General features: G+C 36.1%; 1 long non-coding RNA gene and 1 other non-coding gene across 2 annotated transcripts in view; one reads left to right on the top strand and one right to left on the bottom strand.

The window, feature by feature from the left end:
• The first annotated feature begins 16,075 nt into the window (after positions 1-16,075).
• Trnak-uuu (transfer RNA lysine (anticodon UUU)) lies at positions 16,076-16,148 on the top strand. Its single transcript has one exon. It is a non-coding gene; the product is annotated as a tRNA-Lys (tRNA).
• A 5,157-nt stretch (positions 16,149-21,305) lies between these two features.
• Positions 21,306-26,208, bottom strand: part of LOC128920382 (uncharacterized) — a 41,180-nt gene continuing 36,277 nt past the window's right edge. Inside the window, exons 2-3 of the long non-coding RNA XR_008470438.1 lie at positions 25,048-25,114; positions 21,306-24,512 (exon numbers count right to left, since the gene is read on the bottom strand). This is a non-coding gene — a long non-coding RNA (uncharacterized LOC128920382). The remainder of the gene's footprint in view (positions 24,513-25,047; positions 25,115-26,208) is intronic.

Here is a 26,208-nt window from a genome sequence, read left to right as displayed (position 1 = left end):
AAAAATTTCATGCTCAAATACTTAAAGAACAAAATTTTATTAACGCTACAAGTATTGTGTGGTAATCTCTATTGTTGTTGTTGTTGAAATGTGACATTTGAAGCCACAGATTTGCATATGTGGCAGTTATTGCTGCTAAATAGTCAACTTGTGTAATTGCATGCGCTTCTGTTTCTGTATTTTTTTATTGTAGATGTTCTGCTTATTGGTTTCTTTGCTGGTTGTTGTTGTCACTGCTGCACTCCTTAACATTAATATTTATGGCTTCCTTCTGTCATTTTCGTTATATTTAGTTTGACACTTTCTTAAGTTACACATACCCACTTGCATTTACACACGCTTATGCCAGTCATTGCTGTTGTTGTTGTTGTTGTCATCACTATCATTGCTTTTTGTTGCAGCTTGTCATTGTTACCGTCATCGTCGCTAGCTGCTGCAGTTGTCAGCACTGCCGTTGCTGTCATCAACATGATTGCTGTTCGCGCTGCTTCTGTCTGTATTGCTGTTGTTGTTGTTATTGCTCGTTGCTGCTGACAATGTTGCAATGCAATGTTGTAAAATTAAAGTCGACAGTTGTAGGTGACAGGCTGAGCTGTCAACATTCCCATGAGATACATTTATTTTATTTCACAACACACACATGCGCACACGCACTTATGCAACTACCGACTTACTTAAATATTCTATAAGTACATGAATGTATGTTTGTATGTGTGAGTAAGCGCTGAAACACCCATGCTCATATATTACAACTTCAAATGTCGTGTGGTTACAAGTATATTTCGTATTCCTTAGAATTTTGTTGCTTGCTACTTACTTAATTTCATATTATTACCCTCCACTACGGTCGCCTTCGAAATTTTGAAATTTATGTCACAGCGTGTACTGAAGTGAAAATGAGGGTGTATACTCTACAACATTTATACGCCCCTACGAGCCGTTTGACATTTGAAAGAGGGTGTACCTGATGAGTTATGCTACGATTCATATGACATGACAGTCATTAATATTACGGTAATAAATGTTTGTCGACACTTAAACTAAATTTAGGAAGAATTAAAAAATGAAACAAACAACAAACGTAATGTAAATACTGGATCACCGAGAGGCTTTACCAGCATTTCTGCTATATAATTAACATCTGGAAATAAAAAGCGCTCTAATTACTAAACGGGTTTAAAAGCTGTCCTTCAAAAGACATGTGTATAAAGGACCCATCCATGTCACGAATATATGCTTTCATTAATTCACTACAAAGTCCAATCAACAGTCATCCAACTGGATTCTTTACAAAGTGTGGAAAGATGCGGCAGTTGGTCCGACAAGTTAGGATGTCTATATTTTTGGAAAACCATCAACAACGTTTACTCTATTATTGGATAGTTTGGAGTTTAGCAGAAGAATCAGAAATCAATGATCGTAAAATAGTATTATATTTCACCATATCTCCAGACCATATTATTGAATCGTTTAAAAGATGGTTCCATTAGAAGCAGAATCACAAATAAACAATCCTAAAACAAAACAGTATCCTAAAAAATTCTCCGTATGTCCAGGCGTGAACTCAGATCTCGGTAAAAATATAATCGCTGAAAGTGTCAAAAGCTATCCTAAAATCGAGTTTGATAAGTGTTTCGAAGATTGGAAAAAGCGCGGGCATAAGTCCTTAATACCTAATGGAGATTATTTTGAAGACGACAACCTTAATGTCGACGAATGATAATAAATAATTATTTACAAAGACCAATCAAGAATTCTGTTAAGGGATTTCTTTGAAAATTCCAATTAAAAGAAATCAATTGTATTGCAAATCTGATGTACATATAAAGCAATTTTATATTTATTTCAAAAATCTGAAAGTACAAACTGAAAGCATTCACTTGCACACATATGTACATAGGAACATGTATGTATAGGAACATGAAATGTATACGAATGAAATATTAATCATTAGACAGTCGAAAACACTTCTCAGCCACCTACACCCTTAATTTTCTGTTCCGACTCGAACAGTGCGATCACTATTTCCAATATTTACGAGTGCCTGTGCTAAGCTCTCGGCAGGAAGCCGTCAGGCCACAAATCAATTTCATTCGAATTGTGATAAGTTTGTTATTTTGTTTGCAACACGATTTATGAGCACACACAAAAAAGGGAGGAAAGCAACAAACGCTTATACATACACCCACATACAAATCTACATACATAGACGATTGGCACATATACTAATGCATAAATAACAGCACACAAACGAATATTGAAACATAATAAATTTTGCGGACGCTAGTAATACGAGTATTGGCACGTCTGGGAGTTATAACTGCAGATTTCAAACACACACACACATAAATACATGTCAGTACATAGCGTGTAGTATAGGTGAGGGGCAGGCAGTCAAGTCAACTCGGTGGCATGGTGTTGCATTTTGGGGAGGTGGGCGCATGAAGTGGCTCTGCCAACAGTGGCAATGGCAGTTGTTTGCATTCAATTCTAACGAAAATAAATTATTGTACAACAATGGCTATGAAAGCAATAAAAACATGGCAGCAATATCAAGGAAAAGCAAAGGCAACATCATCCACATTGGTCATAGAAATATTGTTTATGGCCATTGGAAGCATATTCGCCAAATCGATTTGCAATCGAGGCGGAGAATGTATACAAACATGCATCCATAAATACATATCCAGGAGTTATTGCTGGGAAAAGAGCGAATCAGGCGAAGAAAAATGGGGTTAATCTATAAAAATATGAGTTATGTAGTTGTAACAGTTTAAGAAATATGGTTTTACTGGATTCAGTAGTTATGTCATTTTTTTGTTTTTAAGGGATGTCACACAATTTATTGGATTTTAGATAAAAAAAAAATTTGATCTTATTAAGAAATCTATTGTTAGAAAATATATTAATTTAAAAAAATTGTAAGCTCTATTGAAATTTCAATTTTTTTATCATTCAAATGTTTCGTGTTGTAAACAATAATTAACTAACTATTGGACAATTATATAATGCTTCACCCTATTCTCAAAACAAAGTTTTTCGAAAATCGTGCTATTCTTCAGCAATTATTTGACATTTAATCATGATTTAAGAATGATGGAGGAAGACGTCACTTCTTTAAAACTCATTAGTTGAATTGTTGAACCAAAAGAGGAAATGAAGTTGGATTATATCATAAATCAAACAATGTCCTAATGGACTTTATTTCTTCAAATGGTATGTAACAAAAACTCAAAGATTTCTTTCCTTGAGATCTAAGGATAGAAAAACTAGCTATGGGTCAGAGCAGAGTGCTGTAGTGTTCTGAACCCAATTCATAGCATTTTGAAATCGTTTTCGCTATATAACGATATGCCCAATCGAACTGATATTTCAGAATATTCACAATATCGATTAATCCTATTTTTTCTCCGGGGTTAGACTCATCAATACACCTTACACATATGTTCAAACAGCATATAAATGGATATAATGCGGTACTTCCCTTTTTAAAGTGCGCTTGACTTCATGACTTCAACAGTGAAAGAATGGGAATTATTTCTTTGATTTTAATAAGAAAGAATTCTAAATTCAAAAGAAAGTAGTAGTACAATCTAAAGCTTATCAAATTAATAATAACTATTAAAATGAGGATCGTAAAAAAATCCATTTAAGTCTCAAACAATAAGCAAATTTCCAAATAATTCTGCGATCAAGATGTTTCCATATTCTCAACATCAAATAATAATCTTTACTCGCAATAAAAGCTTATTGTTTTATCAAGAATAAATCAAGTAGTCGGCACTTAATTTTTAAATTGCTTTTGCCTTCAATTTATGACAGTTGTCAATTAATTTAAATAGGAATTTGCGTTATCTGACAGCCACACTTGCCGACAAACTGACAAGCTAACTCACACATTTACACACACTCAACAAACTGCAGCTTAAGTACATGTAAACTTATTTATGAAATTCAGGTCAGCCACGACAGTAGAAAACCATAAAAAGCTTTAATAAAATTATATAAAATATTGTTACGCCTCATTTTTTATTATTTGAATAAAAAAGTGTAAAAAGTTTTTAATTAATGATGTCAAAATGTCAGATTAAAAGTCTTACTAAAGTGTTGCCATTCCAATGGAAGTGCTTTATGTGCGCCGCACAAACATTTGACGGTATGTGCATGCATGTACATATCACACATCGATTATCATTTAATTGTACATAAGCAACATTTTTGTAAATTTCTTCATAAACAACTATTCTTAGTTTTTTAGTATTGAATACGAGAGATTGATTGACAAATTAAAATTACACGATTTTTGATTTTTTAAACAGCTCCCATATATGCGCCATAACACAGAATTAGAGAACCGAGTCAATTTGTTTTAAACGAAATATTCTCGCTTAATTTTATTGAGCTATTTTGCATTGTAATCAACAAGCCAAACACAGGGGGGGTTCTGTCTTAGGAAAAATATAGGAAATTATAAATCTGTATTTCTCAATACTGAATTTCTCTTGATAATGACATTAGCTTACCGGAAATTTAAAATATTTCAAAACTATAAAAACCAAAAAACAAGCCTTCCTACTCTCTAAACACATACGTAAAGGGGTCTTAGAAAGGGACGCTACAATAGTAGAGCGATAGAAATAAAATCCAGCAACGAATCGAAAAACGAAATTCGTAGTCAGTGGCGTCAACTTTAAGAGCGCTACGACCAATTTATGGTCGAATTTCTGGCTGAATGCCTGCGTCAATAAGCAAAATATGCGTTATTGGTCAGTCAGCAATCTACACGTACTTCATGAGGCACCATTGCAACCCGAAAAAAATTATGGTTTGGTGTGGTTTATGGGGCGGCGTCGTTAATAGGCCGTACTTCTTCCGAGATGATCAAGACCGACACTTTGAATGGGAATCGCTACTGCTCAATGATAACCGAATATTTTTGTCCCGAATTAGATGATATAGACTTGGACAATATGAGGTTCCAACAGGGCGTCGCCCCACAAGCCACCCCGCCGACTTGGTCGTGCGATTTGACGCCGTTAGGCTATTTCCTGTGGGGCTACGTCAGATCTATGGATTATGCCAACAAACCAAACACGATTGATGACTTTCGTACAAATATCGAACGTGAAATTGCAGCAGTATCGGCCGTCGAAAATTGAGTTCAGAGTCTGGACTGCTGCAAGCGTGCCCGTGGTGGTCATGCAAATCGAGTTCCATACATAATGGCATCGAATGTACTTTCACAGGAATAAAGAATTTCACTTCATTAATTTTTAGCGCTCTTATTGAAAAATCCTTTATATCGATTATCTCAGTAAAGGAATGAAAAATCGCATTTGTATTTACTAAATTGAATTTAAATTACATATTCTCATATGTATACATATGTATGTACATACATACTCATACACATATCTAATGCAGTATATGAGAAGATCGCAGTCAAAGTTCGTGCACAATAGCTACCTAAATTTTAATTTATGATCACTTCTGTACATACATATGCAACCGTAAAGGGATCTATTCAAATCAGATTGATGAAATATGAGCGGTTTTCAAGTAGCAACTTAAAATGACAACAACTACAACAATAACAATGAGTAAAACACAAAAGAAGCAATCAACAGGTCAAAACATTCATATGAATATGTATGAAGACATAAAATTTACAATAACGGCGGCAGCAGTTAGGAGCTGAAATATGCACACACACACACACGCAATTAAACGTAGTGTCACTGACAAATGTTTAAAACAATAATATAAATTTCATGTTGCCTTTATTTCTTGTTTATCGCCCGATAATCGCTGGTCATTAGTCATTTTGAAGTATCGCCACGCCACGGCAACAATAATAGCAACAACAGCTACAACACAATACGCAACATACGACGGGTACACAGACGCCATCAAGAGTTAGCTAAAGTAGAGGCAGCTACGCTGGGTCTACCCCAACAAAGCCAGACAAGTCCAAAAATTCGAAGGCATAAGCGGCGGCTGTTGCTCAGTGAAACTTGGCTAACTGACGGCCTGCGCTTGCAACGCGCACAACGTTGTCGTCTATGTCAGCCAACCGGTGGCAGCTGTGGTGTCAGCAGTAGCCGCTTGTCTTTTTTCTCGCATTATTGTTGCCCATTTTTCTATATAATCAAGATAAATACACATACATATATACACTTAATGTATTTATTCATGTCAAATATTAATATTTCGATGCTTTGGTGTGACGCAGCGGTTCCAAATAAATTCAGCGCTTTGTTGTTGTACACTTTGTTATTTATACGTCTCATATACAATTTTTGTGTTGTCAATATTTTTCTTGTCACACCGCTAGTGGGTCGATTGGTCGGCCGGCCAGTCTGTAAGTTTTTTCGTGGCTGGCGTTTCATGTCTATTTCGACCTTTTTTCGGCTGCTGTTGGGGTATTTAGTTTTATTTTTTTTGGTTTTTGCTTTCGGCATCGAAAATTAATGTGTTTGAAAAGCATTTCATTCATCACCTCCATAAACACGCAGTGACAGTTAACACGACTAATTCGTATGTGAGGGCAACATTACTATTGCACCAACAAAATATAAAAAGTTATAAATTACGAATTCACACATAACATTAAAGCAAGAAATTATTTGGCGTTATATTTATGTCGTTTCAAACAACTAAGCTGACAATTAGTGTGGGCTGCGGATACAAACTGATGTATGAACGGACTTAGGCGGTCATAACTAAGATTTGTATTCGCATACTTTGGAATATTTACAAAACATTAATTTGACTGCAATTAATAATACCGTTAATATTTTTTGTGACATTATAGGGAGAGGAACACACATTAATCAAATATCTAAATGGAAAACAATCTTTCATTGACCACGGAAATACAATATGGTGGATTAATATAAATACATTGCAAGTATCTCCCTTCCGCTTTTTTTGCTCTTTATTCAATGCTTTATAAAAAGTGTCACAGTGATCGCATTTAGTTGAAATATGCGCCGTTTCGTTCGATAATCTCTTTCCATCTAGACAGCAACTTCATAATACTACCCTCGTAGAATCCCCCTCCTTATTTGCGAAGAACTCGGATAGCTACTTTTCACAGTTCCTGGTAGAACACTACACCCTTCCTGTTGGTCAATTCTGGACGCTTCTGGTCGATCGCCTGCTTCAAGCGGTCCAGTTCTTCACAGTAGATGGTAGAATTAAGCGTCTGGCCATAATGGAGCAGCTCATAGTGGATGATTCCCTTCCGATCCCACCAAACACACAGCAAAACCTTCCTTGCTGTCAATCCCGAATTGGCACTATTTGGGTCGATTCACCGGCCTTCGACCATGACCGTTTTCGCTTGATATTATCGTATGTAATTCATTTTTCCACGCCAGTCACCTTCCGCTTCAAAAATGGATCTAGTTCATTCCGTTTCAGCAGCATATCGCAGGCGTTGATTCGGTCCAGAAGGTTTTTTACGTCAAATCATGCGGCACCCAAAAATCAAGCTTTTCTGTGTATCCAGCCTTCTGCCGATGGTTTAAAATGGTTTGGTGACTAACTACCATCTCCTGTGCGATGTCACGAGATGCCATATGCCGGTCTAACAAGATGTTTTCCATGATTTGATCGATATTCGTCGTTACAGGTCCCCCGCCGGACTGGCTGACTTATCATGGTGTCGGTTTCACCCGCTCTGAATTGTCGAAACCATTCCTCCACAGTTCGAAGTGATAGAGTGCCATACCCCAAAACACTATTAATCTCACGGAACGTTTGTTAAAAGACGATTAGATGAATGCAAACTACTATTTAAACACTTAACAATATGCGCTGAGTTATTATTTCTGTTAACACGAAATAAATTTCAAAAACACTCACCCCGATTGTAAGCCATTGCGTATATGAGGCATAAGGACAAAAGTGCCAGATAATCGTTTTCTGTACAATCCAACGCTGATAAAACCATTTCCAAGAATGGACGATTCAATTCGGTAAATGCACGCGTGGGTTGCACTAGTTTCTGTATCTTTTCCTTCTCCTCATCGGTGATATTGGCCAATTTGGCGTTATTTAAAACAACCTGTGCAGCTGCACTAGCAGTCTCTACAGAAATATTACACAATTCGCTTTCCGCAAATTCCTCATTTGTGGATCCTGTTGCATTTTCGGCAGCCACATCTATGCCGCTACTGGCTTGACTGGCTTGAGATATATTCAAGTTGTCAGTATCATATCTATGGCTTGTAGAGTTGGCACCGACTGTCTCTAAGGCTTGCTCGAGACTTTCGCGTGGCTCACCAAAACCCGGCACCACTGCTAAACGATGCTCCACATAAGCATTTAATACTTCAGCAGCGCCCTCTTTGAACACACTGTGATCTCCGTTGAGTATGACCCAGGCAATCCACTAGAGAGGATTTGCCTTTAACGAAGGGATACTTTAAAATAGCGCGAATTTCGGTGATAGTGAACTCCATGTTTACACGTTTATAACTGTTCAACGCAATATCCGAACTAATCATGCATAGCGTCGTTTTGTAGGTTATGTCAAGACCTTTCAAAGATGTATAGTATTGCCAGATACGAGCTCTGTATAAATTTGTAATAAAAATATCTGATTTGACTTTCAAGCGTCGAAACGAAATTTTTACAGATTCGAGATAAGGGAGGCAAAACCATTAGACGAAAAATCGTAAATGGGCAATGAACAGATATAGAATAGTACAGAATACGAGATGGAGCTAAATTCCTATAAAGAATCAATCAATTGTTATAACCCTTATTTGGATTTACCTAATTGGCTCCGTGGACCTCGCATGGGCGTATGAGTAGTCGGTGCTCATCGATCAGCACTTTTGTTATTACGAGATCTTTTTAGTTCAGATTGGATCGTAGGAGATCAGCTGAAATAATTGCTCTTAGCAAGGTGCAGCTCTCCGCAAAGGTCTTTACTGGATATTTTCTAATGGTTACTATCCTGTTTATACTGGACTGACGATGAAACATTTCGGTAGCACTAACTTCTGCGAGCCAATTGAATTAGGCCTAATAGGTATTAACTGCTTCAACAAATATGTGATATGCTGAAATAGAGTTTTGAATATCTCTGTTATCTATATTTTGGATCACAAAGGATTGACGGTTTTTGCAGTCCCATATATACCATGTTACCTTAACCTAACCTAACTTATTTGAGCACTCAAGAGGGATTTATTCTACAAGTTGTTGGCATAATTTGCAGGCAATTACAAGGATACTGTTTTTTTTATGATGGATCCAGTACTCTGTCAGGACTTATGGTATGGGTATTCATAAGAGGACCTGTGTTGAAAAATCGTTTTGTCTGGTCTGTATCGAAAAAAAGTTCTGTATTTCAAGAACTCATGTATTCTCCATACATTATAATATGACATTTTGAAGAAATAAAAAATGGGCGTGGCCACATTAAATACATCCAAACATATGGAATGTCCATAAGAAAGACTACGTTATTCAGAGTCTATAAAAAATTTTCAGATTTTCCAACAATAGATAAGAGTAACTGAATCTGTCACTATTATCTAATTTGAAGACATGTCACAGAAAAATGTACAGTCTGCTATAAAGTCTAAAATACCACCATCTGGTAGATAGATGCTGCAGTGAATAACTGATGATCTTGTCATTCTGTAACTACCTGCCATGTTCTAAAAGTACATATTTACACTCGTGTAGAAAAGCTGACTTGATGTACATATGTAAGCACATTCCTACATATATGTACATATATGCTCCTTATTCAAACACGTGATATAACTTGTTTTGATCGAAATATTATCTTCGTAAATTATTTTTTTCCAAAGTTTTTTCCACTAACGTCATTGCGTTCACGAGTTTCGCACATGTTCAGCACATTTCTTCTTCAACGCCCAACCCATGTCGTGTTAAATCTCGTGACACCAGCTCACGTCCGCCAGAGCAAAACAGCAAAGGCGATGAGTTGACAGGAAAACGTGCGCAAACATGCGACAAAACATCTCTGTTACGCTGGCATAAATGTCAAAACAAGTCAAGAAATTTATTTAAATCAAGGTCTGGCAAAAATTCACTAATATTTATTTAAACCTGAAACTCGCGTGAGGGGCTTGTGCGCTTAGCGTGTCTAGAAAAATAATGAATCAGAGAACTGGGAAAGGGTTTCTTAGATTGTCGATGAAATGGAAAAATCTACAAAACTTAAGAAAAATTATTGTGTATTCATTAAAGTTTTATTTTATGTAAAACAAGGAAATATTTGTGATACCATAAAATGTCCCAATTGTCCAATACACATATATACATATATATTCAAGTATTGAGTTCTAACTATTTGCACAATTGCTCAAATATTTAAACAAAAGCCAAAAAACTATTCATTAGGAACCGCTCATACTACAGTCAACCACCACTACCGACAATTTGCTGCGTGGCTTGTGTTCGTTGACAGGAACGCCATTATTATCGCACTGTCTTCACAAATCACTCAAAACTGTCAAAGTGACAGTTTCGGCCATTTGAACGGATAAATTTGCTTTGATTTGTATGATGCGATGATGTTTTTCCCCCTTTCACGCTCTTACTGACATCTCCACGAGGAGACCTAAAAATTATGAAACTAAACGGAATAAAACTATGGGAAGACATTTGAGACATTTACACTGAAAGTCAGAAGCCGGGTGAGTTTCTGAGGTAGCAAACCACTAACTTTTCGAAGGTAAAGGTAAGGGTCAAGGCTGTAAACACTACATAATGTTGACATGCAAATAATTTCGAAACGGCTTGTATCGAGATCGCCAATAGTACACAAATTCTAATTAGCCAATCCATCGATATTCTTCGACGATTTTTTTTTAAAAAGACTCAAAGATTTTTGAGGATAAAATGCCAAAAAAAAAAAATAAAAAGTGACTCGTTAGCTTTTTGTTCGTACTCGTGATGTTTCATGAATCCTGGATTTTCTGTGAGACGGGAATTTTTTGTATTAAAATCACTAGATTACGCGACATGAAACTCGCCGATAAACAAATTTTGCTTCCTCTTTCAAAGTAATTGTTACAAACGAGGGAAATATCAATTTATTTACCCGCAATTGAGAAAACTTTCTCAGTGTACGCAATAAGCACTCAAAATATCATAATATTAAAGCGTACAAAAATTATTACGCGCTCACTTAACCGACCATCAAAGCGTCCAGCCAACCGGCCAACCATCCAAACAACGAAGCAAATGCAATCAATGGCGGCAAATACCGTCTCTAAAAGGCAGTTAAAGCGGTTAAAGCGGCAGTGCGCGCAGCTTAATAACAGCATTAACTCTTTTGAGAAGCTGTCACTCACATTTAAAGCCTGTCCACTGTCGACTGCCGCACTGTCAGTGCTGAGCAGTTCATGCTGTCATGGCATTTTAACTTCCATATTTCTTCTACACAATCACTTTAGTTTTGACTTTGCCGCGACAACCACCACCACTAACACCAGCACGAACGCGGACACTCAAGTAGATTGTTACTGTGGGTTTTTCTTTAGCTGCACTAAGCCCATGTTCGTAGCGGTAGGGCGCTAGTTTAGTCCACCGTTTGTTGTGCTTTTTTCACCGACCCATTCTTTTTGTCTTTTACAACTGCGACATAAGCATTTAAAGTCTCATTTGTTGTGTTACATTATGCCATTCTTTTACTGTTTGTCTGTTTTTGCTATTGCTTCAGCTGTTTGCTGTGTTCTGCCTGTTGAGATGGCTCACTTCAAAGGAGCCGCCGACTTTTAGCGCTTTAACGCTATTTAAGCCACAAGTGTCAATGCCTTGGCAGTTGACCATTTTCATTTGGTTTAAAATATTTTATATTTATAAGCAGTTGAGGCTTTACGCAAAAGTCTGGTACTTTGAGATCTTAGTCGGCTCTTTTTAATTTGTTCGGCAATATTGCGTTTTGGAAAATCAGAATATATCAACTAATGTGTCACAAATGAAATTGGAAAGTGCATATGATAAAATGGATTAAATATAATACTCTATGCCTTAAGAAAAAAATATCTAGTGTCGAGGGACTTGAGAAATATTGCCTTCATATATGATGTTGGTTTACGATGCCATTATATACATATTTAAAATTAAACATATTAAAGAGAATCTTAGCTGAAGGGCCCACCTCATGTTCCAGAAATGTGTTTTGCATTTTTTACCATTTCTTTATTTGGGCCCACCTCATGTGTTTTAAATTTTTATTTCTTTCTTTGTTGCAAACTTGAAACATATAACTTAAGTAGTTTAATAGTCGTTTATATACAAATGATGATATTTGATTGGGAATATATTTGAAATTTCTTCCCAAAAACTATTCAATCCAACCGCGGAAAGCATTTTATCGAGTCGGTAAATGAGTTCAATTCGATCGAAAATTGATTATCGATATGGTTTTAAAGATTCCGACGCACAATTTTTTGATCGAACCATTTTTCGATCGAAACAGATTCAATGGTTAGGCCCGTTATTTTATTTGCATAATCTACATTCTGCTCAAAATGAAAATTTGAACTGATTATCTTTCAAAAAATTAAACAAATATTACTCTATTGGATACATTTGAGTCTCCAACACATACTTTTAACATTAACTTCTTCTTCTTGACTTCCTGACACCGTTTATGAGGTTATAGCCGTAATTTTTCCGCAAAACCTTTCTCTCGAAAACTAGTGCCGTCTCATCGGATGTTGACTTCGTCCACGCTTCTGCACCAAAAAGTAGGACGGGAATGATGAGAGCCTTGTAGAATTTGATTTTTGTTCGTCGAAAGAGGACTTTACTTTTCAATTGCATACTCAGTCCATAGTAGCATCCGTTGGCAAGAGTAATTCTGCGTTGGATTTCAAGGCTAACATTATTATCTGTGTTGATGCTGGTGCCTAGGTATACGAAATTCTCTATAACTTCAATGTTATGACTGTCAACAGTGACGTGGGAGCCAAGATGCGAATGCGCTGACTGTTTGTTTGATGGCATGAGATATTTCGTCTTGCCCTCGTTCGCCACCCATACGCTTCGCTTCCTTATCCAGTCTGGAAAAAGTAGAACTAACGGAGCGGGTGTTATTTCCAATGATATCGATATCATCGGCGTACGCCAGCAGCTGTACACTCTTATAGAAAATTCTACCTTCTCTATTTAGCTCTGCAGCTCGTATTATTTTCTCCATCATCATGTTAAAGAAGTCCCTCGATCGTAAATCCCCTTGTCTGAAACCTCGTTTGGTAGCTAACGGCTCGGAGAGGTCCTTCCCGATCCTGAGGGAGCTTTTGGTGTTGCTCAACGTCAGCTTACACAGCCGTATCAGTTTTGCAGGGATACCAACTTCAGACATAGTGACATACGGGCAACTCCTTTTCGTGCTGTCGAAAGCAGCTTTAAAATCGACAAAAAGGAGGTGTGTGTCGATTCTTTTTAAACGGGTCTTCTCCAAGATTTGGCACATGATGAATATTTGGTCAGTTGTTTATTTTCCAAGTCTAAAGCCACTGATTAGGTCAAATCAGTTTGTTGAAGGTGGCCTAAATATGTCGCAAACGAATTTGGAGCGGTTTTCGGCTACTTTTGGATCAATAACCACACCTTACAAGAACTACTTAGCTATTTAAACCAAATTTTATGTTCATATACACGCTAAAAAAGAATTCTTGAAATCGGACTATTATTTTTTAAGACTCCAGATATTGCACATTAGGACATCAGTGTCTATGGATAATTTTTACACCATATATATCAGTTAATATGTGACATCTTACCTAAAATAAAAAAAGTATAATCAGGGATATAGCTTGCTGGCGGAGTTGAATGAAATCGGTCCAGGAATTACTGGGTGTAAGTCACCGTGGCTGCCTCATATTATGACTATTTTGTCAATCCCATTTTCCAATGTACACTGGACTGTATGCCTCATTACGCACTAAATATTAATTTTTACTTACTTAGATGTAGCTGGTCTATCAGCATGAACCACTCACTGACTTGACATACTTCCCCAAAGACTAGTCTAATTAGGCACTACTCATGAATATAATCAAAATAAATGAAATGCAGCGATTAAAAAAAAATATAATAATGCTGATTGTACATTTTTTACCTTTTGGACCATTATTGCTTGCAATTCTGACAGTTCCTTTGAATTCAGGGGGCCAGAAAAGTCCCTCAACTAGACATGCGTAAGTGCTAATAGCTGATTTTGCCTAAAATTTATTTTGAGAAATAATTTAACAGTTGTGTTGTAAATTCCTAATAGAAATACTAAAAGTACTTATTTGATATCCAACAAGTTCTCTGCGCTCCCCGCATTACTGATGAAGTTTTTTCCACAATGTGTTATTTCTGTAATTATATCAAATTCAGTAGCATTGCTGATTCTAAAAATTGTGGATTATTCGAAAAAACTTAAGTAACTCAGGAAAATCCCTTAAAAGTTAAGCAACACCAAACCACAACGGAAACTACAATTTGTGGTTTTTTGATAAACACATTTCAGTTATTGTTAAAAACAATGGGTAGAAGTTATCGCATATGTACTATGAAATATGTATATACAGCGCATAAATAGATTATTTTTGTATAAGATGGTATAAAAAAGTAGCTACCACTAAACATGGTACTGTTAAAGACTGCTACATAAAATTTTATGAACGCTCATAATTTTAAGCCTCAACGTATTTACTTATTTAAACACGTAGTCATATAAAATATAATGCCCAACCCAGACCATTTAGCGTTCTGCAGCAAAGCAACGACACAGCAGCAGCAGCGGCAGCAGAAGTTAATGCGCCTCATCCATCAACGCTAATTACCCTAAATTAATTAAAGTAAATAAATTCAGCAGTCATAAAGCGTTAACAGCGCAAACAAATAAAGCAGCCGTCGGCTTAAGAATTTGTCATTTGATATTAAATACCGTAATTAAAGAGTCGGCTGACAAATGCGGCGCAGTGCGGCATTACGTTGAAAGCAACAAATATGCTGGCACCCAGAAGTGGAGCGCAACAATGTTGTGGGCTATGTAGTTGCTGTTCCGAGGGCGAATTACGAAGAAGAGTGCGTTGGTAGCGTGATATTTCTATCCACATGCTTTTACTGCCGAGCTATTTATATTTGTTGTCTCAATATTTGGTGAAAGCTTCTCATATTTGTGTGTAAACGCATATCACACGCTGCATGCTGCTCGCTTGACTGCGGAGTGATAAAGTAACCGTAAAGTATCTGTGTAAACATAATATAATAAATATAAGCACATATTTACGGATGTTTATGAAATTTAGTGCATAGGTGTTTACTCACCTTCGCCGTGTTTGCGCAGATGACTTCGGTGGCCGGCACACAAATCGTGTTGAAATAAACACGCGTATCTTCATTTTACTGTTTTCGCAGCCGCCAACATTATCTGTAGGCTAGTCTGGTACATTATTGTCACACGTGATTCGCCCCCCAATAAGCGGTACAATTAACGTGACGTTGGCGTATCTAAATATAGTTGTTGCTATTATGTATGTGTGTTTCTGTGTGTTTATTGCTGAAATCTACAAGCGAATAGTTTTGGAGCCAACAACGAAGCGAACTGCTAGTTTGCTCACATAGTTCCGCCCGAAATTTTGTACCTAGCTACATATGTATACTGCCTTGCTCGCTGATAAGCATTTTATGCGCGTCGATGATTTCATATGCGCTACTTATGTATGCCTTTGACATGAATTCAACCGCAAACAAAATTAATTTGTTTATTAATCGCTGAAAAATTGACGCATATGGGCTTGAGTGTTATATTTATTATTTCTTAAATAATTTGCGGTTTTGGATTTCCGCTTAATTCAACTTAATTCTCTTCGATACTTATATTAAATTCTTTGTGGTATTTTAATTTTGAGATAACTGGAACGACAAATTGATAACAGGCGTCAAAGTTCTATGAAAACTGTTCTTTCGAAATTTTCGAAGCTCAAAATTTGGTTTTAAATTAATACATATTTTTCTGGTTTATGTTGGTGTACTGAATAGCTAGTGTTCTTAGCGAGGATCCTCTGGTGTTTAAGTATGTGCCCGGGTAGCTCAGTCGGTAGAGCATTGGACTTTTAATCCAAGGGTCCAGGGTTCAAGTCCCTGCTCGGGCGATCATTTATTTTTTACAATTTTTTATACATGGAAAATTTTAAAATTCATTATTAAATTATGCTATCTGTTTAAAATAAGCTAATCAGTTTGTTATTAGTGTTTCCACATGCATTAATAGAGTTAAAATATATGATTAAAAATGGTTATTATAATTCAGAATATAAAAGTAGGTTAGTAAATTGGAAGAAGAAAAAATATGTAAGATCAACAATAACTGAATTCTCCTGCAGTGTAAAATCCGCGAAACAAATTCATATTTCTGTACCATATTGATTATGTGGAATAAGTTATAAAAATAATACATTGCAGAATATCCTTTATTGGCTATTACGGCCGTGGCGTATTTTTCAAAGAATACCATGCATCCTGTACTTATTTCAAATTCTGCTTTGGTTTTTGTATTTTTTTTTTGTGTCATTAGGGCTTCTTGACTATTTTCCAAAAAAGCTTAAGGGGTATGTACAGTTAGACGGCCGAAAAAAAGTGAATTTTCGAGAATTTTTTCTGAGAAAACTTTTTAATTTATTGATCCAAAAATTTATACACATATTATGGTATCTTTTAACTGTATTTTAAGACTTAGTACTAGTAAAAATATTTATTTGAAAAAGAGCTACAGCTAATCTCCAGGAGCTCCTCTCAAAAAAGACGTTTTGCGGTGACCACTATATCTCGGAACTGGATCATATGAAATTAAAAAACCAAACAGATTTAGTTAAAATAATGTTAAATCTAGTAATTAATCGAAGGAATAAGCAAAATAAAATTTTTTGACAAAATGGCGGTTTTTCAAAAAAAAGAAATCGATTCTTCACCGAAATTTCGGCCTTAAATTGTTTATAAAATAAATATTTATCGGAGAGAAAAAATCTTCGATTTATTACTAAAAAATATATTTAAGAAGGTCGTGTTAAAATTTGAGACTAATCGGTCTATCCGTTTTCGAGTAATGTTGGTCACCGACTTTGAAAATACCATTTTGAGAAAAACGCGCTGCCGCTCGGACCTTGTACTCCCAAGCACTCTGAAACGCCTTTTCAAATTTGCTTGTAACTTTGAAAATATTCACCGGAACGATATGAAATTTTCTGTGTGTATTCTTAAATATATGTACATTAAGAAAATGAAATTAAAAAAAGTCGATTTTTTGAAAATTCTAACTGTATATAACCCCTTAAAGTAAAACTTCAACTACATTGTTAAAAAAAACTAGGGGTGTGTTTGGGACCACTGTCTTGCTGATATACCATATTTTATACTCAGCAAAAGTTAAAAATGTTTGTCCACATTTTCATAGTTCAATTATATTTAACACACTGGCCCCATCTTTTTGGTTTCCATGATTTTTATAAAACACCGTTTCTTTCAAGTACAGTTAACCTAGTCCTTTTAATAGTTTATCTATACCAATGCTTATTCGATAGTTTATTCAATAAATATCTTGTGAAAGCGGTAAAGTCGTATCTTGAATCGTTTTTGAATGGCAGTGTTTTAAAGAGCGATATAAGCCACTATAGTCGAAACTTTAAACGTGAAACGACATATTTAAAATTGCTAAGTACTACATAAGTAGTACTCTAGACAATGACCTACGATATTTTTGATTTCTTGATAATTCGCAATTTGGCATTAAAATAACGACAAATTTTGTACCTAAAAGGTCGACATTTTTTCAGATCCAAAAAAATTCTAAATATTCGGCCGAGTACTTTCTCTCCTCTCCTCATTTTTATGTGATATATTGGTATGACTCCTTAAGCACCGTGATGTACAGTAGTTATTCCCCAAGGAATTGAAGTCATGGATTCACGATAATAAGGAATTACTGAAACTATTATCTGGGTATTATCTTATGTTCAATGTATTGGTGGCAGCTTACTTTGCAAATATATTGAAGTTAAGATATTCAAATAACTTTTAGAAATGGTCAACGACACTCAATGGAAGGGTAAAAAATTAGTATTATTACATACCAGATCTACTGCGACACTAATTAATAGATAATTGAAATTGGTTCTACAGTTGCAGTGACGTGCAAAATTCTGGCAGCTTCCCATTTGTTGTATAACAAAATGATAATCAAACAAATGTTTACAACTTTTTTAGTTTAGGTGTACATTTATACTGGTCTCCACGGTATATAGTTTAATCAATAGCATATTAGGTGTACAACTTTGCTTCCGCCGTTTTTTTTGTAAATTTAAGGTTTTTTTTTGTATTAAAACGGTTACAAAAATGTTATTCAAAATATTGGCCGTTGCTAGCTACTACTTTTGACCATCTTTCTGGCAGCATGCGTATTCTGTGCAAATGTCGAGAATTTGGCTCGAAAAGTGACATTTTCAGTTTTGAGAATAAGTTTGGGATGCAAACAGATCTCTACAAATATTTTGTTGGGTTAATGTTGACACAAATGTCCAAGATCGATATAAAACGATTTAATCGATTTAATCGACCAGTGCTTGACCGTAGAGACATCTATTGGAAAACGGCGGAAGCAAAGTTGTAGACCAATAGTTCCTGCAATTCATCACGTAAAAATTTTAGAACTAGAATTATCTTTATCTTTGTAGATTATGACATACTTAGGAAGGAAAAAAAGCTGTTAATGAAATGTTTACTAAGTAAATTTAAAAATACAAATAAATAAATAGTTGTTGATAAAAAAAATATATATATTTGCTATAGCTCTAAGTATTTAGCAATTACAATTTATATAACAAGGAGGAATCAAAAAATATAGGCCTTGTATATACATAGGGGAAGTTGATGCAATCGTCGCACTCATTAGATTACATCACAGAAGATAACGTAGAAACACATTAATCGTTAAATTATATTGGATAACCACATAATCGACTTGATAGAGATAACTGATACTTAAAAGAGAATAAAACATTATTCATATCGTACGTGAATATTTGGGTGCAAAGTGGATACTGCGTGACCTCAAAATCCATCTCTAAAATTTCACAAGTCCGGGGTTGGCCATATATGAATATGTACTTGTACTTGTATTATATTTCCGATCAATATATTCTTACTCGTTCACGATTGATATCGCTCTAGTTAATGCCACAAATATAGAGAGTAATGAAAGCCATGGAAGTTTCTGGCATAGACAGTAAAAAAATGAATGGACCAGGGAAGACATTAAGAAAATTTGCATTTTTATTGCTTGCAACTGTATGTTTAAGTATGTATACTCTTTGTGCCAGAAACTGAGCTTACTCGACTGTAAGTGGAAGTATTATGAAATACGAGTTCAAGCACTTATGCACATATGCGCTACGTAGCTACTACATAGTTACAATTATAGGTAAATATACTCATTTGTAAATTGCAAAGTCGTGCGCATTAATCAGCATCTGAAAGGCAATTGCGCTGGTGCTACAGCTGTAAACAAAGTCATTTAAAATTGAAATATGGGAGAACAGTGCGAGTAAAAAAAATACACGTACTGCGAAATTGCCATAAATTATGACAGCAATTATTATTATTGTTGTTTGAGGTTATCAAAATGTAATAAATCAGTTTGTATTGTTGACACATGACTTGTACGGACTACATACAAACCCACTTACATATTTACATATGTATATATGTATATGTGTTAGTGAAATAAGCAGAAAAAAATTTTGAAATTCATACGAAACAAGAGTGAAAATGTTTCCACATACAAATATGTGTATGTATGTATATTTCTATAGCGTATACATACATTTTTTTTACAGCCACAAGATAAGTCAAATGCTCATATATACATCTATATAGCTATATTCTGTAAGCATATATGGTTTAATGTACACATTCTAGGCGTTCATGCATAGCCACATTCGCTTGGATGGTGTCTCACATACTCCCGCCAAGGCGTATACTTAATTTTTACACGCCACAGTGCGACAGCTAGTCTGTTGAATGCGCCTCATGAGGCACACTCATGCGGCTTATCGCATTGTAAATTAACTGTAAAATAAATTTATATGTTGCGCACCAAATATATTGCAGCTACATAAATGTAGCAACATGCATACAAACATATGGTATATATACGCCTATGTCAACATATATCCATGTTTCCCTTGACGCGTCCCTACTCATGCCATATGAGGGCTGTAGGAGGCTAAGACTTTTATAGCGGATTTATTTTTTCGCGCGAGTACATTTAAAAATATGTATGAGAATATCAAAATAAACGTGGCAACAATCATGTCACTGACAACCAGTAACCGCTATGAATAAAAAAGAAAAACGCCGCGAAAAAAGGTGTTTGTAAAAGCAAATAAAAAATACTCGTGCATAAAAAATCTCCGAGTTGATTAAGAAATTTATTGCTTTACTCGTTGTTTACAACTGTCACTCATCAGCGTCGTTGACACTGACAGCCGTAGCGACGGCAGCAACAACAACATAAGCAACTGCTACGTTACGGTTGACAGCAATTGTAATGTATAAATATAAAGTAAATCTCGGAATTAACGCCTTTTGACAGCCGCACGAGTGTAAGTCAGTATGTATGTATGTATGTCTTCGCTTGACTGACATATTTGCCTGCATTACAGTGCCCTTTTACGAGCATTTCACCTTTTTATTGTATTCGCTGCATGTAAATGAATCCATGAGCTTAGTGCTAAAAATAGCAAACATGGATTACATGGAAGCGCACGTAACCCACAGATAGCAGTTGTATAGGAATATATGAGTGTTATCTGATTAGATGCAATCTCTAGCGCATGAGGCAGTTCAACAAGTTAATGATTGCAAAATAGGTGAATGCGCACCCGCAAGTATGTGTACAATCTGGTGTTTTAATGTTTATTTATAAAGCTATCAATTGCCACATGTGAAACAGGAGCAGATAGTGTTTCTGTTGAAATTTTCAGACTCATCATGGGTTATTTTAAGATTATTGAGTATATTTTATGTCCCCACAACAGCAAAAACAACACTTTCAAAGACGTAAATCGTTTGGTAACAATTAGTTTCCTTTTACTATTGTGGGATGATGAAAATACCACGATGCATTAAGAGAACTGGAGGTTTAATTTGGTGAGAGAATGATGGACATAAGTAAATGGTGATCCATTTCAAGAATCCCTAATTAAAAAAAACACAGAAAATTAAAATTTAATGAGGAATATTTATTACCTTTCGAAAGAATATTCTTTGGCATCTACTTTTTTAAAGATTATCTCTTTCGAATGTTGACCGCTGCTACGTCTGTCCATGGTACATCTGTTGAGTACAATTTTCGATAACTAGTTCGAGCATTTCGACTGGTAACTGGCGAATGACCCGCGTGATGTTTTGCTCCAAGGCCTGAATCGAGGCGTGACTTTATATATCCCCACAGGAAAACGTCTAACGGTGTGATATCACACAATCTTGGTTGCCAATCGACCAGCCCAAAACTTGAAATTTTCTGCTCCATTGATTGATGCGATGTGTGGGAATGGCGCCGTTTTGTTGAAATCAAATTTTGATGAGAGCACGAATTTCAATATCAGGCATGAAATAGTCGGTTATCATGGTGCGATAACGGTCTTCATTGACGGATACGTTGGACTGATGAATCCATCGGCCCACAAACCACCCCAAACTTGAATCTCTTCAGGTTGCTCTTCGTCCCAAATGAGGCAATTTTGCTGTTTACATAGCCATTGGGCTTGAAATGGTCCTCATCGATGAACAGAATTTGGCTGAAAAACGTTGGCTCTTATTGGTACTTTTCAAAAGCCTACATGCGATGTCGCTTAGGAAGGTCGAGCGGCTTCAGTTATTTCACAAGCTGTATTTTGTGTACACTCCCAGCTACGACATGGTCCATTCGGTCGAATATTGTACAATAATAAATGCTGGGTCTAAAGATGGGTGATGGTGTTGCGAATAGTACTCTCAGTAGGCCAATTATGTTGACAATACTCACACACCCGAATCTCCATAATCCACAAACAAACTGCGAGTTAGAGAGACTTTCGAGTTACGGAAGGTAATTTTTAGGAAGTTCAACTTCTAGTGCTAATTCAAGAGTTCGAGTTATGGAAGTTCAACTGTATTCAGATGGAAGTAGTTAAATCTCAAGAGCAATATTTTTAAAAACCTTTCCGATACCCTCACTGATTCTTGAATTTTCTATTATAAAGTGAACGATTCTGATGATATTTACATTGTATTATATGGGAAGTTGGCGCAATTGTGGTCGGATTTCGCCCATGTGTCTTACTGATAGCACTTTATATATTTTCGATTTACAGCATTTGGTGGCCTGATATTAACGAACCATTATAAAGATCCAAGGGACACGTACATCAAGTTGTTGACCTAACCAATGTCATATATTGGTAGCATAATAATTCGAGCTGATACTAACAGCCCTATTCTGTGCACTGGACAAAATAACAAAAAAATTGAAATTTTTTTCAAATTTTTATCAAATAAGAACTTTTTTGGTATTCTGTGACAATTTTGATAAAATAACAAGTAAGGAAGGGCTAAGTTCGGGTGTAACCGAACATTTTATACTCTCGCAATTTATTTGTTTGACTTAATTAATATTATATAATACACAATTTGACCCACACATTCGTCATATATATTGTATAAAGTCCGTTGAAAGTTGGAATATTAGGCACCGAGGTCCTCGTGTTCGATATATGGGGCCTTAAAAACCTATGGTCCGATTTCGGCGATTTTTAGAATGGGGCTGCAACACTATAGTATTTGTGCAAAGTTCTGCACCGATATCTTCACTAGTGCTTACTTCATATATTGTAATGTAAACGATTCAGCATCTTCAAAGTTCTGATATATAGGAAGTAGGCGTGGTTGTGAAGCGATTTGGCCTATTTTCACAACATATCATTGGGATGTAAGGAAACCAAGTTTCATTGAAATCGGTCGTGTAGTTCCAGAGATATGATATTTTACCCATAAGTGGGCGACGCCACACCCACTTTCCATTTTGTAAAAAAATCTGAGTGCTGCTTTCACCTACCATTTCTTATGTGATTTAGTTTTTCTGACGTTTTTCGTTAGTGAGTTAACCCACTTTAAGTAATTTTCAACCTAACTTTTGTATGGGAGGTGGGCGTGGTTATTATCCGATTTCTTTCATTTTTGGACTGTATTAGGAAGTGGCTAAAAAAACGACTGCAGAAAGTTTGGTTTATATAGCTCTATTGGTTTGCGAGATATGTACAAAAAACTTAGTAGGGGGCGGGGCCATGCCCACTTCCCCAAAAAAATTACATCCAAATATGCCCCTTCATACTGTGATCCTTCATACCAAATTTTATTTCCATAGCTTTATTTATGGCACTTTATGTGTTTTCGGTTTTCGCCATTTTGTGGGCGTGGCAGTGGTCCGATTTTGCATTTTTGAAAGCAACCTTCCTATGGTGCCAAGAAATAAGTGTGCCAAGTTTCATCAAGATATCTTAATTTTTACTCAAGTTATAGCTTGCACAGACGGACGGACGGACGGACGGACAGACGGACAGACAGACATTCGGATTTGAACTCCACTCTTCACCCTGATAACTTTGGTATATATAACCCTATATCTAACTCGTTTAGTTTTGGGTGTTACAAACAACCGTTATGTGAACAAAACTATAATACTCTCTTTAGCAAATTTTGTTGCGAGAGTATAAAAAGCATAGCTTTTCCCCAAACGTATGGGAAACAAAATAATGTAAACAGAAACAGCTGAGTCTGTCCAATTATATTCGAATTGAATTGAAAAATTTATTTGAATTAATTTTTAACGTAAGTTTTCAAATACATTTCAATATTTGTTGCAAAATAGTTAATAATTTAACTTCAGTTTCACAATATATCCATTGCTTTTGGTCTAGACTTTTCTTAGGGTGCGCAAATATTCCATGCTCCGAAGCTGGCACTATTTTTCATGCAAAAGGCTGTTATTTGGATGAGTGTTTGTTTTAACCGATCCTTCTTCAGTGTGGCTTCGTTGATAAGTTTGGTTTATGATTGACCAAAGAGTTATCAGCCTATCTATCCGATTCTGATGTCGAGATATCGACTGAAGCCTTTCAGACCTGATGCAAAGTATTTGGTTTGGTTTCACAACTCCATTTACTCTATATAGATGACAGGGTTATCCTAACCAAACAGGGAGTGCCGCGCGTAAATAAAGTTGATTGATAATCAAATGGCAGAGCCTATATATTCACTTTTCCATCCCAGATCCTCCATAGTCTTTTGCTCCCCCGCAAAGCCGTAGATTACTTCATAATGTAATACATATTTTGATTTAGTTGGTTGTTATGTTTAGCTTCAGAAAAGTTCCTTGGGGACTACGAAATCGAAACTTTGTTCTTTGTTGGCAAAAATTTGCTAAGCTGTAATCGTAAAAGCATGCAATATATAGAAAACACTTTCGTCAATGTTACCCTCATTATCTTCATTTTTTATACAAAAAACGGAAAAATAAACTTCTTAATATATTATAAAAGCGGCTCAATAACGCGAGCCATCCACATGATCATATTTTTCCTCTTTGTATAAGACTAACGACAAAAGTAAAATATCTCCATTGAAACAAATTCACTTTCACAACTATCCACAGCGAGATATTTTATTTGTCAAGAGCATTTTACTTCTTAACAACTTATAAAGAAAATAGCTTTTTATTTTAGACACAGAATACGAAATGCTTGATAAATTTCAATTTTTTACAAATTAGAAATTGGTTGAATTTGTAAAGTGCACAGAATAGGGCTGTAATACTTATTTTCAATAATTTTTTTCATTTTATAACTTCAAGTTTTTCTTATATTCCAAGCGTTTGTAATCGCGCTCACTTTATTTACATGTGAAACATTTCGCCATATCAACCTGCATTTGCGCATCTTTGTGGCTCTTTGCGGTACTTACATGGTGTACTAAGCCATATTATGCTGTCAAATTAAACATGCCCACTGACAGAGCGCAAGGAAAAAACCTGAAAAAAAGGAAAAATAATATAAGGAATATCAGCTATGAAAAGAACAAGACCAAATGGATGCTAACTGGCTGAGCTAGCCATGTTGCGAGCAAGTTACTACTGCTTGTTGTACCACTGAGATAACCAGATTTTTGTTGTTATCATTGCTGTAGTTGTTGTTGTTGTATGTCATGCCCCTTTTCCAAGTTGCCAATTACACTCTTTGACACCAGCAACAGCAGTTGTCATTTGCCACTTGCCACTTGCCGCACAGAAATGCAGACACACACACACACATACAAACGTATAGTCACAGCACTGTGTCAACGGGTGGCAACATCGCCAGCACTTTGCTAGTGGCCTTTTTTTCTGCTGACACAGCTAGCTGTTCATGCTGCTGGCAGCTGTACTACCACGCTGTTGTTATTGTGTGTATGTGCACGGCTTTTTGATGTTAACAAATAATGACATGGCAATTTGCAGATTTCATAGAACTTCCAATGCACGTCTACACATACTTATACATAAACTGTATAGCTTGCGATAGCCAGTATTTCACCCCCTTGCTTCCCTGCTTGGTTCGCTACAAACGCCTCACTTATGTCATATAAAATCCTCTTGCTGCCAGCAGCCACTGAAACTTCATTAAAATGTCTGTTCTATTTTCTAATATTTTCATCTGGTTTCGTCGGCTAAGCGCGTCGAGGCGGTGTGGCCGGTGGTGTGGGAGTGTGCGTTGTGTCAATAGCATTCCGCGTGCACTGTGCGTTTGTTGTGTTTGTTTGTCGCAATTGGTGGTATTAAATTTGTCAGCAGCATATCAGACAGCTGGCTGTTGCTTGTCTTGACAGGGCAATCGGAAGTGCGTTTCAACTATAGACACTGGCGAAGAGGAGAGCAAAGTGGAAATGGTTTATTGTGTTTTCACAACGCTTGGCTTAATAAGAGGGATTACCTATGTGCGTGTATTGAATGTGGCACACTTGGTGTGGCAGGTGAATTAGAGGATAATTGGATTTTTATCAAAAATGCCTTACCTGTTGCTAAAACAGAACTATCGAAGAGCTTTTAGTGTATAGAAAATCACTTCATCGTTTTCAACAGATCAAAAA

The sequence above is a fragment of the Zeugodacus cucurbitae genome, chromosome 3 (assembly GCF_028554725.1).
Source record: "Zeugodacus cucurbitae isolate PBARC_wt_2022May chromosome 3, idZeuCucr1.2, whole genome shotgun sequence".
In the NCBI taxonomy this organism is placed as follows: domain Eukaryota; kingdom Metazoa; phylum Arthropoda; class Insecta; order Diptera; family Tephritidae; genus Zeugodacus; species Zeugodacus cucurbitae.
The sequence above is the reverse complement of the archived record's forward strand: the minus strand, read 5'-3'. Positions and strand labels throughout refer to the sequence as shown.